General features: G+C 41.7%; 1 long non-coding RNA gene across 1 annotated transcript in view; it reads left to right on the top strand.

The window, feature by feature from the left end:
- The window catches only part of LOC140707478 (uncharacterized), a 107,172-nt gene extending 90,908 nt beyond the window's left edge, over positions 1 to 16,264 (top strand). Inside the window, exon 2 of the long non-coding RNA XR_013545557.1 lies at positions 12,175 to 16,264. This is a non-coding gene — a long non-coding RNA (uncharacterized LOC140707478). The remainder of the gene's footprint in view (positions 1 to 12,174) is intronic.
- Positions 16,265 to 17,126: the final 862 nt, after the last annotated feature.

Genomic DNA, 17,126 nt, shown 5'->3' with positions numbered 1-17,126 from the left:
CTCACTGGTGATGATGTCTTTACAGCACTTCAGCACCTCAACAGTGATGTTATCCTTCCCAGGTGCTTTTGCGGAGGCGAGGGAATCCAAGGCCGCTTTTATTTCCACTAAAGTTGATTCACTGCTCAACTCTTTCAAGACAGGCAGGCATTCAATGTCATTTAATGCTTTTTGGTTACTACATTCTCTCTGGAATATAGCTCAGAGTAGTGCTGCACCCAGTGTTCCATCTGCTATGCTTGGTCCTGTATGATCATGCCTGTAGCTGATTTCAAGGGAGCAGATTTTTTCTGTATTGGACCTAAAGCCTGCTTGATACCATTATACATTGCCTTGATTTTACCTGTGTCTGCTGCTATCAGTATCCAAGAGCAGAGCTGAAACCAATAATCATTGGAACATCTCCTGGCAGCCTGTTGGGTTTTGCTATGAGCAAGTTGAAGAGCCTGTAAGTTGTGCTCACTAGGACAGGATTTGTATCCTGGTAGAGCTCTCCTCTTTTCCTCAATGTCTGGCATCAACTCCTCCGAATGTGCTTCAAACCAGTCGGCCATCTTTTTGGTCTTCTTGCCAAATGTGGACAAGGTGGTGTTATAAACGGTGTTCTTGAATTTTTGCATCGTTCAGGTGCATTTGCATCAGCTGGTCCTGGAAGGGTATCCTCAAGTGCTTGGGCAAATTCCTCCACTTTTTTCTGATTGTGAGTCTTGCTGCTGTCAATATGTGGTCTTCCTTCCTTTTTTGTATGATACAACCTATTTGTTCACAATTTTACTCTACTATATACCCTGATAACTGTGTGTGATTGTAATACTAAGAAGGCTAGAACATCTAGTGAGGATCAAATCGAGCTGATGCCAATGCTTCGATCTTGGATGTCTCCAGGAAACTCTGTGTTGAAGCATTGTATTAAAGATCGTGTTGCTGACACAAAGACCATAATAACAGCAAAACTCCAGGAAGTGTTGGCCATTTTCGTTCATCTTCCTAATGCCAAAACTGCCTAGAGAAGTGGGTCAAGAATACCAACAGTAGCGTTAAAATCTCCAAGAATGAACAGAGTCTCTCTCTCTCTGGGATTTTTTGATAGTAGCTGCCAGATCGTCACAGAATTTGTCTTTGACTTCTCTTGTGGAGGACAGTTTTGCTGCATGCACTAATGAGGGTGACCAGACCCGCCGATGAGTGGAGCTACAGAGACAGGATTCTTTCACTCCCCACAGTAGGTGGAACAATGGATCTCAGCAGAGTATTTCTGACCACAAAGCCAACATCATATTCTCTGGTCTCATTCAATGGTTTTCCCTGCCAGAAGATTAAAAATATTTTTCTTTGACAGATCGCATGTCTGGCAAGCTTGTCTCTTGCAGGGCAACAATGTCCATCTGAAGCCTACTCAGTTCCATGTCTATGACAGCTGTCTTGCGCACATTGTCTATTTCCTGCAGGTCATCAGAAAAGCCAGGGTCATTGTCTGAACATTCCAGGTGCCCAACTTTAGGGCAGAAGTTTTCTTATGATTGTTGCATGGTGCAGGGATATCCATCTGCTTGTCGGCTTTCACCCTAAACTGCACACACCCCATACTCTCTTTGTGAATCTGGAGAACGTGGTAGCTGCTTTGCAAATGTGTGTATCCAGCTCAATATCTAGGGAGACAGTGTCAACTCCTGCTACGTTGCTGGAACCAGTTGTATTGGCTCTTGCCTTTCCATTGGACCATTTCAGCAATGTGGAGAGGGGGGATTTGCTGCTTGGGTAACAGCCTATCCTCCATATTACTTTACCCAGGCTTCATTCTCTGGAGAGGACACTTCTCAATACAGAGCATGTTACCATAGTCTCTCGAGACTGAAGGATGCCTATGAGGTTGGCTTTCACCCTAAACTCCATTCATCCTGTGAGGTTAACAGACCATGGCAAGGTAGCACCTTACTGGCTGGGGACTGCCCAGCTTAAGGCAGGTGGTTGCTACCAAGTGAGGTGCAATGACCTCTCCCACCATCAGAAGTAGCCCCTGGTATCATGCTCTACACCAATTGAGCAAAGACTTATAACCAGTAACTGCTACTTCCAGTGTTATTTCGATGCTGCAGTGTCCTCTCCAGAGCACGAAGCCTGGGTAGAATAATATGGAGATGGATAGGCTGTTACCCAAGCAGCAAATACCCCCTCTCCACATCACTGAAATAGTCCAATGAAAAGGTAAGAGCCAATGCAACTGTTTCCAGCAACGTAGCAGGAGTTGCCAGAATGGCACGAATTGCCTCCGGGATTCTGGCTCTGGATTTTGCCTTGAGTTTAACTCCTGAAGCCTTTTCCATAAGTGGATATAGCCACAAGGCAATGGAGGTTTGAAATTGGAGTTTTCCTTCTCCTAGATGGGCTGCCTTCCAAGGTTGATGAGCCCCACCTAAACGGGCTGCTTCCTGATAGTCCGAAGATTAGGAACACAGGCCTCCAGCTGCTGGAAATTAATTATATGAATAAAGAGAAAATAATAGCATTATATTATATTATATTAGAAATGTTACATAAAATCATTTCAAGAAAACAGATTTAGAACAAAATATAAACAATCCTGTTTATTGTCTCCTATATAGCCAGTCACTAAGGAAAAGCCTGCCTGAAGAAAAAATTATTCACCTATCTTGTTGTAGGACAACAAACATATGGCCAGTCTGGCCTTTTGTGGAAGGGAGTTCTGGAAGCAGTGACAGAGAAGACCCTCTCCTATATTGCCACCAAGCATTCCAGTGAGGGTGGTGGGACTGAGAGAAAGACAACCTGTGATGTTCTTGACACCTGGGCAGGTTCATAAAGGGAGATATGGTTTCTGAGATAGTTGGACCCATGCCATTTAGGCGTTTTATAGGTTAAAACCTGCACTTTGAATTGTGCCCAGAAACAGATCAGTACCCAGTGAGTCTGCTGTAACAGTGGGTTATGTGATCCCTATAACCAGCCCCAGTTAACAATCTGGCTGTACCATTTTGGACCTGGTGACATTTTTTAGTACTTTCCAAAGGCAGGCGTATGTACAACATATTGCAGTGATCCAGCCGGGATGTATCTAAGTCATATGCTACTGTAGCTAAGTCAGGAATGGGTGCAGCTGGCTGACAGGTTTAACTGTGCAAAGGAACTCCTGGTCACCATTCAAGTCTGGACATCTGGGCTCAGATGCAAATCCAGTAGCACACCCAAGCAATGTATTTGTGTTTTCAGAGGGAGTGTGACTCCATCCAGTACTCCCTATTCCTTGATCTTTCCATTTACCAGGAGCATCTCTTTCCTGTCTGGATTAAATTTCAGTTTGTTTAACTCCTAGATGGTTTCCCCTCCCCTTCCCAATTAAAATAAGGAACAACATGTCTTAGAAGAAAAAAATAAAATAGGTGTAACAGCTCAATCAGATTCTTTCACTGAAGCTAAAGAAGGGGATATGAGGAATGAGTGGACATTTTTAATCTATTTACTGCTATAAAATAAATGTTAAAGGAAGAAGATATGATGCTGAAAAATGCTGAAAATGCAAATTTCTTGTATAAAAGCTATCAGGAATTCAAAGAAATATAAGAGATTAGAGAGATAAATTGTTAATATTACTGATCAACTGAACATATTCGAGAAAAGATTAAACTCACAAGGTCAAATTATAAAGGATTTGCAAACAAAGGAAGAACAGATTCAATCAATAAGTTAATTATGGTCATTTGACCTGTTCAGATACATGCCAAGCAACTAACACACAATACAAAGAACACAGAAGGTTTTTAAAAAGCAATGACAAGTTATCAAGTATCAAATAGGACCTTCTTTGTATTACACCAAGAAAAAGTTAGCAACTTGAGCAGTAACATAAAAATTCTGTTCTGACAAACAATACATCATCAACCACTCCAGGACAGCCTTGCAATGTTTGCAGGAGGGGACAAATTAGCCATGCATGGACAATTTCTCTCTTGATGGTGAATTCCCCCAAAATTATGCTGAAAGGTAGAAGATTGAATCTAGCATGCATAAATGCTTTATGAGCCTGGGATGTTTCAAGAGTTGTTAAATAAGCTGCTGAAGACCCATATATTGGCACCACACCATTTACAACATGTGGTCAAGTGCTGTTTGTTAGTGAAAACAGATCTTGTCTCTTAATATCATATAGACTCTGAGACAATACTCTCAATGCTTGTTGTTGTCCAAGTATTAGAATGGAGTCCGGAGGAATGCCAGTAGATCTAATTTTCTGCTGGACCAAAAGTGACCACTAACTAGTATAGGAAACCATTAACATAAAATGCCCATAACCAGGATGTTTGGTTAAAAAGTGAAGATGCAGCCAGATCCATGCTCTAATTTCTAACTGGCCTACTCCAGATACATGGTTGTGTATACTTTCCAGTTAGGAACACCCAAAATGCAACACAGAAAGATGACTTGCACTTTCTCTACAGCAAGGTTGTATGCACTGATCCAAATAAATGAGATCTCAAGAACTCACAGACAACTCTAATTCTATGGCCGATATCAAGTCCTCTAGTCCCTCTGTGTCTAAGCAGAAATCTGCCATGGCTCTCTCCCCACTGTGTTTAATTGAGAAAGCAAACTCAGGTGGTGTCTTTTCTTTGATTAGAGCCTTGAAGCTGAGGTAGTGTCAGTGGTCCGCACCACCTATTTCCATCTTTGGTGGATTGCCCAGCTATCTTGATGTTGAGGTGCTCACCACTCTGTTCCATGCGCTTGTAGTCTCGAGATTAGATTACTGTAATGGACAGCTACCTTTGAGATTTATGCGGAAGCTTCAAATGATGCAGAATGCGGCAGCCAGATTTCTCACCGGCATGAGAAAACATTAGCATATCTCCCCCATTTTGACTACCCTGCATTGGCTGCCTGTTCATTTCTGCATTGATTTGAAAGTGTTAATGATGACATATAAAGCCCTAAATGGTTTAGGACTTCAATATCTAGCAGAACATCTTCTCCCACCTAAATCTATCTGAATTACTCATTCTAGCCAGGATGGGCAGCTGAGGGGCCTAATGCCAAGGGAGGTCCAGAGAGAACGAACAAGAAACCGGGCCTTCTTGGCAGTGGCCCCTTGCCTCTGGAGCAGTCTTCATTTAGAAATTTGTCTAGCTCCTTCATTGGGTGCTTTTAAGAGGAAACTTAAGACCTGGCTCTTTAGGTAGGCCTTCCTCCCATCAGCATCTAATCTATTTCTTGCTGTCTTCAATTATATTAACATTGTTGTTTTATTCTATATTGTTATTATTTTATGGATTGTTGTTACCTTCCCAGAGTAGACTTCAGTCTAGATGGATGGGGTATACATTAAATAAATGAATAAAATAAATCATCATCCCCTCCATAGGCACAGTCCTTGTTGAAGTGGAAAGGCTTGTGTGCTTCTGTGAGGTTGAGAGATAAAAGATCTACTGAATGATGAAAATGTTGTCATCAGAACTATCCCAGCCTAGAAACTAAAGGAAACAAACCAGCTCATGTATAGTACAGCTACCATAGTAACCATGGAACTTGGTTACAAGCTGCATACCCCCAGAAAACTCAATTTTCCAAAATGGAAAATTCGGCTGGAAAGAAAAATAAACAATTTACATGCAGACATTAGCAACTTAAAATATTTGAAAGATTCAAAATTTAAAATTGGAAAAGTAAAACTCAGACTATGCAAAATATATGACCTAGAAAGGAAAATGATGAAACTATGGAAGAATTAAAACAATGGGTAACAGCTACACCAAAGAAAATTGAAAGATATGATGGGCACCTGAAACAATATAGAGAAAACACGGAATTTTGAAATAACCAACAGTTATTCTATACGCCACTAGGAGAAAATGCAGAGTAAAAGAAATTAGGCCCATGATGCTCTAAAATTTTGGAAAGAAATGTGGGAAAGCTCAACCAGATATAACAAAAATGTCTTGTGGATTAAAGATATTAGTAAAGAAACTGAAGGAAAAAATGGTTGATATTGTAATAACAACTGAGATGATTAAGAGGCAAGTAAAGGATGTGAAAAATTGAAGTGCACCTGGTCCAGATGAGCTGCACGGATTTTGGTTAAAGCATCTAACAAGTCTCCATCAACTTATAGCAGTGCAATTTAACTACTTCAAAATTCTACAACTGAAGATTGAATGACAACAGGCTGCACATTTCTGATAATAGAAGATAATCAAAAGGGCAATGAACCCAGTAATTATCAACCTATTACATGCCTACTGACAATGTTCAAGCTCCTCACAGGAGTACTTGCAAGATCTATATATAAATACTTAACTGAAAACTCCCTATATTCAACTGAACAGAAAGAGGACTTTAAAAAGTCAGGAGGCACAAAAGATCAGCTGCATATTGATAAAATGATCCTGAAGAATGAAAAAAAGACAAAAATTATGGGTGATCACGGAACAAAAGAAGGCTAATTGCCTTAGAGAGAGAACAAAGGAGTCAACAGTGGATGCCGGAGCCAGTGGAGCCTACAGCCAACTCCCTTAGAGCTCTTTTATTTACTTAGCATGATTTACATAGTATGCTATGAGAGAGACAGATAGGATACTAGTTACCTAATCGTAACTAGGATTGGCTAAAATAACCCTTTGATCTTTTGCTCTACCTCTAAGTGAAAGGGCAGAAGAGGTTACCCCGCCTGCTGGCAGCTGCCGTTTCCTGCCAGGAGTGTATGCATGTCACTGGAACAGAATGCAGCTACAACCTTTAAGCAGAAGTTTCCCACATCCCCCCCTTTTTTGTTTGTTAAGCAGAGGCACATATTCTTTCATATATTTGCGAACTACATATAAATCTTTTCGGTGAAGGCCTGAGGGTGAAGCTTTGAGTCAGGTAGTTATCATGGAGAAGAAGGTTGGTGTACATTGAATAAAGCAACAGCAACTTATAAGGAGTATGAGGAATATAATTCCATACATTAACACAGTGCAAAGCCATCCAAAGTGGGGCAGCCATGAACATAAACTGTCTCACCAGGAAGGATGTCCTATGTTATGTTATTGGCAAACTGTCTAAGTTGAGCAAGTTGATTACAGTGGTGCCTCGCTTAACGGGCACCCCGTTTAATGACGAATCCGCATAGCGATGTGGATTTTGCGATCACAAAAGCGATAGCATTGTGATGTTCCCTATGGGGAAATATCACTTTGTGATTCTTCCCCATAGGCCCCATTTTCCCCCAGCTGACCGGTGGGGGCATCGGAAGGACCACGGGGGGAGGGTTCCCCCACGGTCCTTCTCAAGCTCCCGCTGGTCAGCTGGGGGAAAATGCCGGTGGGAGCTTGAGAAGGACTGCGGGGAGCCCTCTTCCTCTGAGGAGGCAGTGGCGGGCACTCATCCCCAGGCCGGTGGCGAGCGGCGCTTTGGCTGGCTCGCTCCTCCCGGGGCGGAGGCAGCAGCGGGGGGAGGGAAAGGGCCCTGGTGCGGCTGGGGCCTTGGTTCCCCGTCTTCCCCTTCACCTCCTCCTCTTCCTCCAAAGGCCGGTGGCCGGCTGGCTTGATCCTCCCGGGGCGGCGGAGGGGGAAGGGAACAAGCCCTGGCATGGCCGGGCGCCTGGCTCCCAGGCTCCCCCTTCACCTCCTCCTCTTCCTCCAAAGGCCAGTGGCCGGCCGGCTCGCTCCTCCCAGGGCGGCGGTGGCAGACAGCCATCTCCCGGCGGCCCAGCTGGGCCTCTTCCAGCTCCGGCTCCTCCTGACGGTGCTGGGGATCGAGGGAGGAGAAGAACAAAGGAACCCACCAGGCACCCCCCGGCAGGCAGGGACAGGCAGGCAGGCTGCTGCGACCTCCTTCTGGGCTGGCTGGCTGGTTGGCTTCTGTCGCAAACACGGGTTCAAAAACACACGTGTAAGCTTGGACAGAGAGCAATCAGGAGTTTGCACACGCTAAAATGGGCTGAATGAGTCCAAATTCAGCTAGCCTTGAGACAACACTCCTTCTCGCAGGTCTGCCCACATAAGAACACCCTGGTACTCTCAGATATTATTGTGAAAAGGTCAAGTGGGCTTTGTAGTCCTTAGACTTAACTTGCACCACTGACAGGACTCTAAGTAAGCTAGGCCGAGGCAGCACTCTCAGATGACCCTATGACAAGTGTACTGTTCAGGAAACCAAATGAGTTTTATAATCTTTATTTTATTAAAGAAAAAGCATGTTACTAAGTATCAAAGCCGAATTAAACCAAAACAAATAAACTAGCATTGTGCTGTTTAGTTACACAGATGTAGTGAGGCAAAGAAAACATGAAAAATAGAAAAGTATTCAAAAAGCCAAAAAGCCATTAAAAAGAATAAAAACAGTTCCAGTCCAGGAAATCATTAGTAAAACAAAATAATCCAAGTAGGTTATAAAAAGGCTATAGTCCTCAGTGATCCTATAGAATAAAAATCCCTAAACAAAAGTAAAAATCCATTATATGTCCCATAGTCCTTAGTAAAGAAAAATCCAGTAAATATACCATAGTCCTTACAACATTACAAGTACATAGTCCATATGGAGTATTCCTAGAAAAGAAGTCCATAAAGAATATTCCATAGAACAGTCCATAGAAAATAGTCCATGCACAGTCCTTAGGAAAAATCCCATAAGTCCAAAAGTAATCCAGCAAAGCATAGAAACCAGTCCATGTAGGTAGGCCACCAGCCTGTCTCGAAAGACATTAGGGTGAGTCCCAAATGGCTGAAGAGTAGGTCACGAATGACTGAAAGGTCGGTCTTGGAAAGACAATGTCCATAGAGAAAAAGTTCCTTTTTCAAGAGTAACTGGCAAGGGCTCATTGCACCTTCCCACGATGTCATCCAATCAGAGTTCGTTACTAGGCAAACAGTCCTGTTGCACCACATGACTTCTTTCTCATACGCACCAGATGTTATTTGGGTTAACTGTGGTTTATCAAAGAGTCACAACAATTCCCATCTATCTAATCTCACAGAGTCCTTTCTCAGGCTCTCAGAATTACATTCTCTCGGTTCGCCTGGAAAACACTTGTCAGCATAGCAAAGATACTTTATACAAAGAAACAAGATGGAACCTCTCTGGCTTATTTCTTAATTACAAAACCCATATGCCTTAAAAGATTTTAACTCAAAAACCCATCTCATCACAAGCCCCCGGAAGATTAACAAAATTCTCAAACAATTTAAGTTTTAATTTTGATAACTGAATAAGATGAGATGTCATAATTAAGCAGTAACAAAATAGAGAAAGATATTAACTGGAACATAAAGTAATACATTTCAAATATGATTCTAAAATAGCAAAACAATTGATACATGAGAACTATTATAATTACAGTATTTACCATACATGAGAGAAATTTGCCTTAGACACTTCTACTAGTCTGAAAAACAGAAGAACAAACATGTTAATATACTTAATCAAATACATCACTCTGCATATGCTCAGATAATACTCTAGTCATCAAACAGTAAAATAGTGAAACCAGGGTTAACATCATAATAACTTGTTAAACCAATATACTGATATGAAGTAATAATGGATAAAACACTCTATGTATGCTCAGGAACATTGTCATACAGAATACCAAGAAAATTAAACATCAGAGCTTTAACAATTCTAGCCATTTTCTCCCCTTGCATCTGCACTAAACATTCGAGATAACCAGTGAGCAATTAAGGCCCCCTTTCCAGGTAGATGTTCAACATCAAAATCATATTTTTGCAATCTGAAATACCACTGCGTTAATCTTGGGCTTCGATGTCTCTGCTTCTCTAAGAATGTCAAAGCATTTTGGTCTGCTTGAATTGGATCAGGGCTGTAAATTACAAGGTTGCCTACATAGCCAATCACATAATATAAATCACCAAACAATTCATCAACCAATTTCTGAAAAGTAACATAGGTATTTTTCATTCCAGGTGCTAGTTTTCTGAGTTGGTAAATTCCCTGAGGGCAAGTAAATGATGTATAAGGGTGATGTTCCTCTTTAATTAAAATCTGATAAAGCCCTCCTTTTATTCCAATCACAGAAATATATTCAGCGTTTGCAACAATTTCAAATGACGTGTCAACATTGATTGTAGGGATTGTTTCAGTCTCCGGGAACTTATTTAACTGGCTAAAATCCAATTCCACTTTAGGATTAGCATCCTGTTCGCCTTGACAAATTGAAATAGTATTGAATACAGCTGTCAAACCATCATTGACTGTAATGGAATGTTTCACCACATTAGACTCTCCAGGTGAATTAGAGAAAACGTTTTGGTGATTAGCTAACACAGACTCCAATACCTGTTCTGGGCTAAATTGATCAATGCCTTCAATTCCAGTATCTACCTCCTCATCACTTCCTCCACCTTGCTCATTATTCTCTTGGTCTACCTCTGTTACCACAGGTGTAATGTCAGGAATCTCTGGGTCAAGAAATGCAATGCACATGTAAACCCGAATTGCTGGTGTTCTTTCTAAATTAACTGTGCTATCAGGTTTGGTCACAAGAGGCCGCTGTTGCATCAAAGTTCCCTCGGGAGTACTCTGCATGGCCTCAGAAACAGTATCAGCATTCTCACCACTTCCTTGGAAAATAGGCTGTTGAAAATAAGTATGGTCCCAAACCTCTGCTTTTCTTTCTAAAGATCTTTCTGAGAAGATTAACTGTGGTACTGGGCCAAAGTTTCCAGATATGATTTCAGTCTCTGGAGAAACATCAGTACCTTGTAATTCCAAAAAGTTAGCGCTTCCCCCTACATTGGTGGTGTTAGAAACAGTCTCACAATCTGACAGGTTCAAATGCAGCCTTGTATCTTTAAACAAGCTTACAGAATTAGTTCCACCCTCACTTGTACTATTGAAACAATGTGAAAGTCCATGCTGCAAAACCGCTCCACTATCACCTCCTATGGCACTTGGCAAAGACTCTGAGAAAACCTTCACTCCTCCAGCTTTCTCAACAGACTGCTCCGGTACGCTAAGTAGGCCACCCCCTTGGTAACTCTCGTTACTCCCAAACTGCCATGAAGTACACGGGGTCCCTGCCAAACTTCCAGTGTCTGATTTCGCTGTTCCCTCTGGGCTAAGAGAAGGAGGGTTATTTGAGATCTGACATGCATCAAAATCTGCTGACACAAGTCCTAGCGAAGAATTAAGCTGAGTCTCTATTTCATCATCTCGGTATTTCACTCCCCCATGAACTACTGTGGCTTCTAAGCTGATGTGAGGCCTCTCAGTCCCAGTAATTGCTTTATTGCTTTGGAAAATCCCTTGCTCTCCTTCTTCTGGCAAACCCATAGTCTCATCCCGAATTATTTCAGAACTTCTCACCTGTCCTGTGCTCTGGAAAAGAGCTGAGGTTGGTGCTGAGCTGAATTCCAATGCACTGAAATTCTCTGGAGCACTGCAGTTTTCCCTTGCGTCGTCCGATGCTAATTCCCTCAAAGAAACAGCTTCTCGGCGAACTTTCTCCTGCATTCCTTTCTCTGCGCGCGGCTCCAGGGCCTGTGAATCCTCTGTTTGGACGGGCGATGAATCCTCTGTTTGGACGGGCGATGAATCGCTGTCTTCTCTGGAATGCTCATTAGAATTCCACTGGGCCTCGTTAACTCTTTCCACACAATCATCTTGCATCTCAGGATCGCTCCCAATTGTTTGGAGCGTCTCATTGCAGTAATCCCCAAAGGAACCCTGCTGAGCTTGGAAAAACTTTTGCATCAAGCCAGGTTCTGTGCTTAAAAAACGTTTTAGAAGTATGTTTTCATGGTACAGATTTTCTATAAGGGAATCTCTTTCCCTAATTTTCTGCTTGGCTTGCTTGGAAAATCCCAAAGCCACTTCCAAGATTCTGTCCACAGTTGCCGACTGTTTTTGCTCCCCCATCTTCTGCTGGCAATCTAGCCTAGGCTAGGTCAGCAATAAAACAAGCAAAACTCCAAAAAAAGAGAGAAAAAAGTTAAAAATCTCCTCTGCACCTTCGACCAACTGCTGTCACTCTGTGACCCTAAGATCTGTGAGAGGACAGACAGCTGCCAAACCAAAATACTGAAAAATCCAAAAGGAAGAGAAAAGAAAAACTGTGATCACTCTGTGAACCCTAAAGTTACAGAGATGATCAATGACTGAACTGGGTGCAGATAGATACCTCTAAGATCATAGGGCATGACTCTAGGCCAAGCCAGATGCAACTAGGTACTCCTGCCAGATCCTAAAATCGTAGTGGAGTACGCTTAGGCCAAAACAAGCTGAACAAGGTAGCCATAACAAAGTAGCCAGAGTCATTTATGCAATCCCAAGATTGTGAAATGACCTGCTCAACTTGGGTGCTATTACAGAGTGCAAGCACTCTAAAAATAAAGGACATGCATCTTGGAATTTCTTCACTACAACGTTGTAACAACCTGCACATGCCTACTGATTAAATCCAATTGTTTCCTAACAGTTTGCTTGTCCCACTGGGAATCTCTTTCTTAAAAGAGCACCCCAGATTCTAACACACATTACCACAGCCTGAAGATTTAACACCTCTCACCACAGCCTAACTGCTGGCAAACAGCGTTTCCTAGGAATCTACTGTTCACCTCAGGGAAGCACTTAGCTCCTTGAAGCCTCAGTGTCCCACTGCAATCAAAACTTAGCTTGTGGATCAGAGTCACTCAAGCTGCTAGATAGAACAAAGATTGGTCATCCTGAGGTACTACAAAACCCAGCACGTGGTCCATCACGCAGCTGCCACCATGTCGCAAACACGGGTTCGAAAACACACGTGTAAGCTTGGACAGAGAGCAATCAGGAGTTTGCACACGCTAAAATGGGCTGAATGAGTCCAAATTCAGCTAGCCTTGAGACAACACTCCTTCTCGCAGGTCTGCCCACATAAGAACACCCTGGTACTCTCAGATATTATTGTGAAAAGGTCAAGTGGGCTTTGTAGTCCTTAGACTTAACTTGCACCACTGACAGGACTCTAAGTAAGCTAGGCCGAGGCAGCACTCTCAGATGACCCTATGACAAGTGTACTGTTCAGGAAACCAAATGAGTTTTATAATCTTTATTTTATTAAAGAAAAAGCATGTTACTAAGTATCAAAGCCAAATTAAACCAAAACAAATAAACTAGCATTGTGCTGTTTAGTTACACAGATGTAGTGAGGCAAAGAAAACATGAAAAATAGAAAAGTATTCAAAAAGCCAAAAAGCCATTAAAAAGAATAAAAACAGTTCCAGTCCAGGAAATCATTAGTAAAACAAAATAATCCAAGTAGGTTATAAAAAGGCTATAGTCCTCAGTGATCCTATAGAATAAAAATCCCTAAACAAAAGTAAAAATCCATTATATGTCCCATAGTCCTTAGTAAAGAAAAATCCAGTAAATATACCATAGTCCTTACAACATTACAAGTACATAGTCCATATGGAGTATTCCTAGAAAAGAAGTCCATAAAGAATATTCCATAGAACAGTCCATAGAAAATAGTCCATGCACAGTCCTTAGGAAAAATCCCATAAGTCCAAAAGTAATCCAGCAAAGCATAGGAACCAGTCCATGTAGGTAGGCCACCAGCCTGTCTCGAAAGACATTAGGGTGAGTCCCAAATGGCTGAAGAGTAGGTCACGAATGACTGAAAGGTCGGTCTTGGAAAGACAATGTCTATAGAGAAAAAGTTCCTTTTTCAAGAGTAATTGGCAAGGGCTCATTGCACCTTCCCACGATGTCATCCAATCAGAGTTCGTTACTAGGCAAACAGTCCTGTTGCACCACATGACTTCTTTCTCATACGCACCAGATGTTATTTGGGTTAACTGTGGTTTATCAAAGAGTCACAACAATTCCCATCTATCTAATCTCACAGAGTCCTTTCTCAGGCTCTCAGAATAACATTCTCTCGGCTCGCCTGGAAAACACTTGTCAGCATAGCAAAGATACTTTATACAAAGAAACAAGATGGAACCTCTCTGGCTTATTTCTTAATTACAAAACCCATATGCCTTGAAAGATTTTAACTCAAAAACCCTCCTCCTTCCTCGCTCCCTCCCTCGCTGGCTGGCTTTATTGTTGATTTCCCCCCATTGAGATGCATTGAATAGGTTTCAATGCATTTCAATGGGGGAACTGTGTTTTGAATAGCGATGTTTCCTACAGAGATTTCTGAACAGCGACGGCAATTTGTTCCTATTGGAACGGATTAGCTGGCTTTCAATGCATTTCAATGGGAAACCACGTTTTGAATAGCGATGAAATCAAATAGCGATTTTTTTTGCGGAACACATTAACATCGCTATTCAAGGCACCACTGTATTTACTGCATGACTATTATCAGTTAATTAAAGCAACAGAGATTGGCAAAAGACACACAACCAATGTGATTATGCAACATGAGATAATCCAATGCTGTGCAGTTGTCTAAAATAGTGTTACATAGTTGTTGCTGCTCCTGACTCAGCAGGGCAACAGCAATCAATGGCTCTAGTTAAGGAACACACAATGTTGGCAAGAGTGTGAGAATTGCGAACAGCAAGGCCAGGAACGCCAACAAGCAATGTAGCTAGTGAAACATGCTTTGGATAACAAAGTAAAATTAGCATCACAAGTACTATCAAGAGACAAACTTTCTCGTCTCAGCCAAGTCGAGGAGTTCTGCAAGGCAAAAGGTTGCATTAAGTTGATTACTATTCTACTAAGACAGCATTGTGTTTCTGACAGATTGGCTGGAATGTAGCTGTGAAAGTACATTGACTGCATGTAAAAAACCACCCTGTAGGTAGGTTGATATGTGTGAAATTATAAGAAATATTGACATCATGCATACAATTCCATGTGATTTTGGTTGTGGAAATGCACGTGTCAGAGGAACACTTGGCTACTCTGGCACATGAAGTGTTTTCATTAGATGCTACAAAAGGGGTGTAGAGGGAAAAGGCATCTACTGCCGACAACTTATGCTGACCTGCAGATACAGTTAAATGATTTAATGTGAATAATGCTATTGATAGTACATCTGAAACATCTTGGGCCTTAATCCCTCTGTTTTTGTTTGTTTTGAAAGGAGAAATTTAAAAGAGTGGTGTGCTCATTCTACAATAGCCTGTCCTGTGCAGTTATAAGGAATATCATGGGAAAGTTGAATGTCCTATTCATTGCAGAAAGCAGTAAAGGCATGAGAGGTATAGGCAGGGCCATTGTCTGTTTTTAAGATTTGAGTCCGGCCCATAATTGCAAAGGTATGTAAACAATGTTGTGTGGGTAGGAACATGGATGACATCCATTTGCCAAAGCTGATTGGCATCTGTTGCTCGTGGGTTAACAGCATCAAAAGGAAAGGAAATGGGAGACATGGAACAGGAAGAGTAGGGGGAGACAATGTCTCAAGCTTGAGAAAGCAGAATAGAAAATTGCTTATGGAGTTGTTTGTTTATTGATAGATAGATAGACAGACAGACAGACAGATAGACAGATAGATAGATAGATAGATAGATAGATAGATAGATAGATAGATAGATAGATAGATAGATAGATAGATAGATAGATAGATAGATAGATAGATAGATTGATTGATTGATTGATTGATTGATTGATTGATTGATTGATTGATTGATTGATTGCATTTATACCCTGGCCATCTAATCAATCGGCTACTCTTTAGCACTTTGATGAAAAAAGGAATGGCTGTCAACAGGATTGGAAAAGAGGAGACACAAGGAGTGAAGAGCAGAGTACACACTATGATTTCGTTCCATGATAGCATCTTGAAATCCAGTATGAAATCGGATGTGAGCTGCAAAAATTGTGATTTAAAGGTTGCTATTGAAACATTTGAAAGGCAAGGATGACAGCAGCCAGTTCTGCATGCTCAGTAGGGTTCTGAATAGAAGTAAAAGAGGTTATCCAGGTTCTGGGAGGTTTCTGAAAGGTAATCATGCCTCTGGAACCTGCATCATCAGTAAAAACAGTTAGTGCATCAGGGAGAAGTGTAGCAGTGAAAGGAGAGGAAAAGCAAAGGGTACAGTACTTGCTGAATGAATGTTAAGCGAGGATCTTTAGGTGGATTGAAACGTATGTCACCAAAATAGTCTGGAAAAGAAATTTGACAAGTTATTTATTTATTTATTTATTTATTTATTTATTTATTTATTTATTTATTTATTTATTTATTTATTTATTTATTTATTTATTTATTACCTACCCATCTAGTCATATAGGCTACTCTTGGCAGCTAACAACATAAGTTAGTGACGTAGACATTAAATGATCATGGTCAGCTTTGGAAATAGGTAAGTAAAAACATGGAAGATCTCAACCTGTGAGTTGTTTGGCACAATTGCATCCTTTGATTACAAGTTCTGTAATTGCATTTAGAGTGGAGTAAACATTTCAGGGAGGAGTGTCAGATAAATAAAGCCATTCCGTTACAGAAATGGCCTTGTCAGACTTCGGGCTATACAACAACCCAGTAGGCAGTTGGGGAGTGTTCAAGATAACCAGTGGCAAGGGACCAAAGAAGGAATGCAGTTGATCATGGTACATCACAAGGCTGCATTAATTTGATATATGGTATCTTTCATAGCCTTGCTGATGGATATGGATATCCCTTCATGGATTGCTGCTTTGTTGTGGCGAAGGGGTTTGGGTAACTCAGAGAAGCTATGGGCTATGCTGTGCAGGGACACCCAAGACAGACAGGACATGGTGGAGATTTCTGATTAAACGCGATCTACCTACAGCAGGAATTGGCAATGCCAGTCCAGTATCTTTGCCAAGAATACCCCATGATCAGAAACAAAAGACTAAAAGACATGACGCTGGAAGATGGGCCCCTCAGGTCGGAAGGCGTCCAACATGCTACTGAGGAAGAGCAGAGGACAAGTACAAGTAGCTCCAGAGTTAATGAAGTGGCTGGGCCAAAGCCAAAAGGACGCTCAGCTGTGGATTGGTGGCCCAGGAAGCCACGTTAATGGCACGGCTGTGTCAGATTCTTTATAAATTTGTCTGCAATTTTGTATCAAGAGATCGCAATCCCAGATGGAAATAGGAATAGGCAGAATGTAAGGAGTGATTGTGATTTGTAGGAGAGTCACATAGACTTTCCAGAACAATGGGCTAAAGCAGGGGTTTTAAACTCAATTTGCCTGGGGGCCGCTGGAGGC

Source organism: Pogona vitticeps, chromosome 5 (genome assembly GCF_051106095.1).
Source record: "Pogona vitticeps strain Pit_001003342236 chromosome 5, PviZW2.1, whole genome shotgun sequence".
Classification (NCBI taxonomy): domain Eukaryota; kingdom Metazoa; phylum Chordata; class Lepidosauria; order Squamata; family Agamidae; genus Pogona; species Pogona vitticeps.
This window is presented reverse-complemented; position numbering and strand designations above follow the sequence as displayed.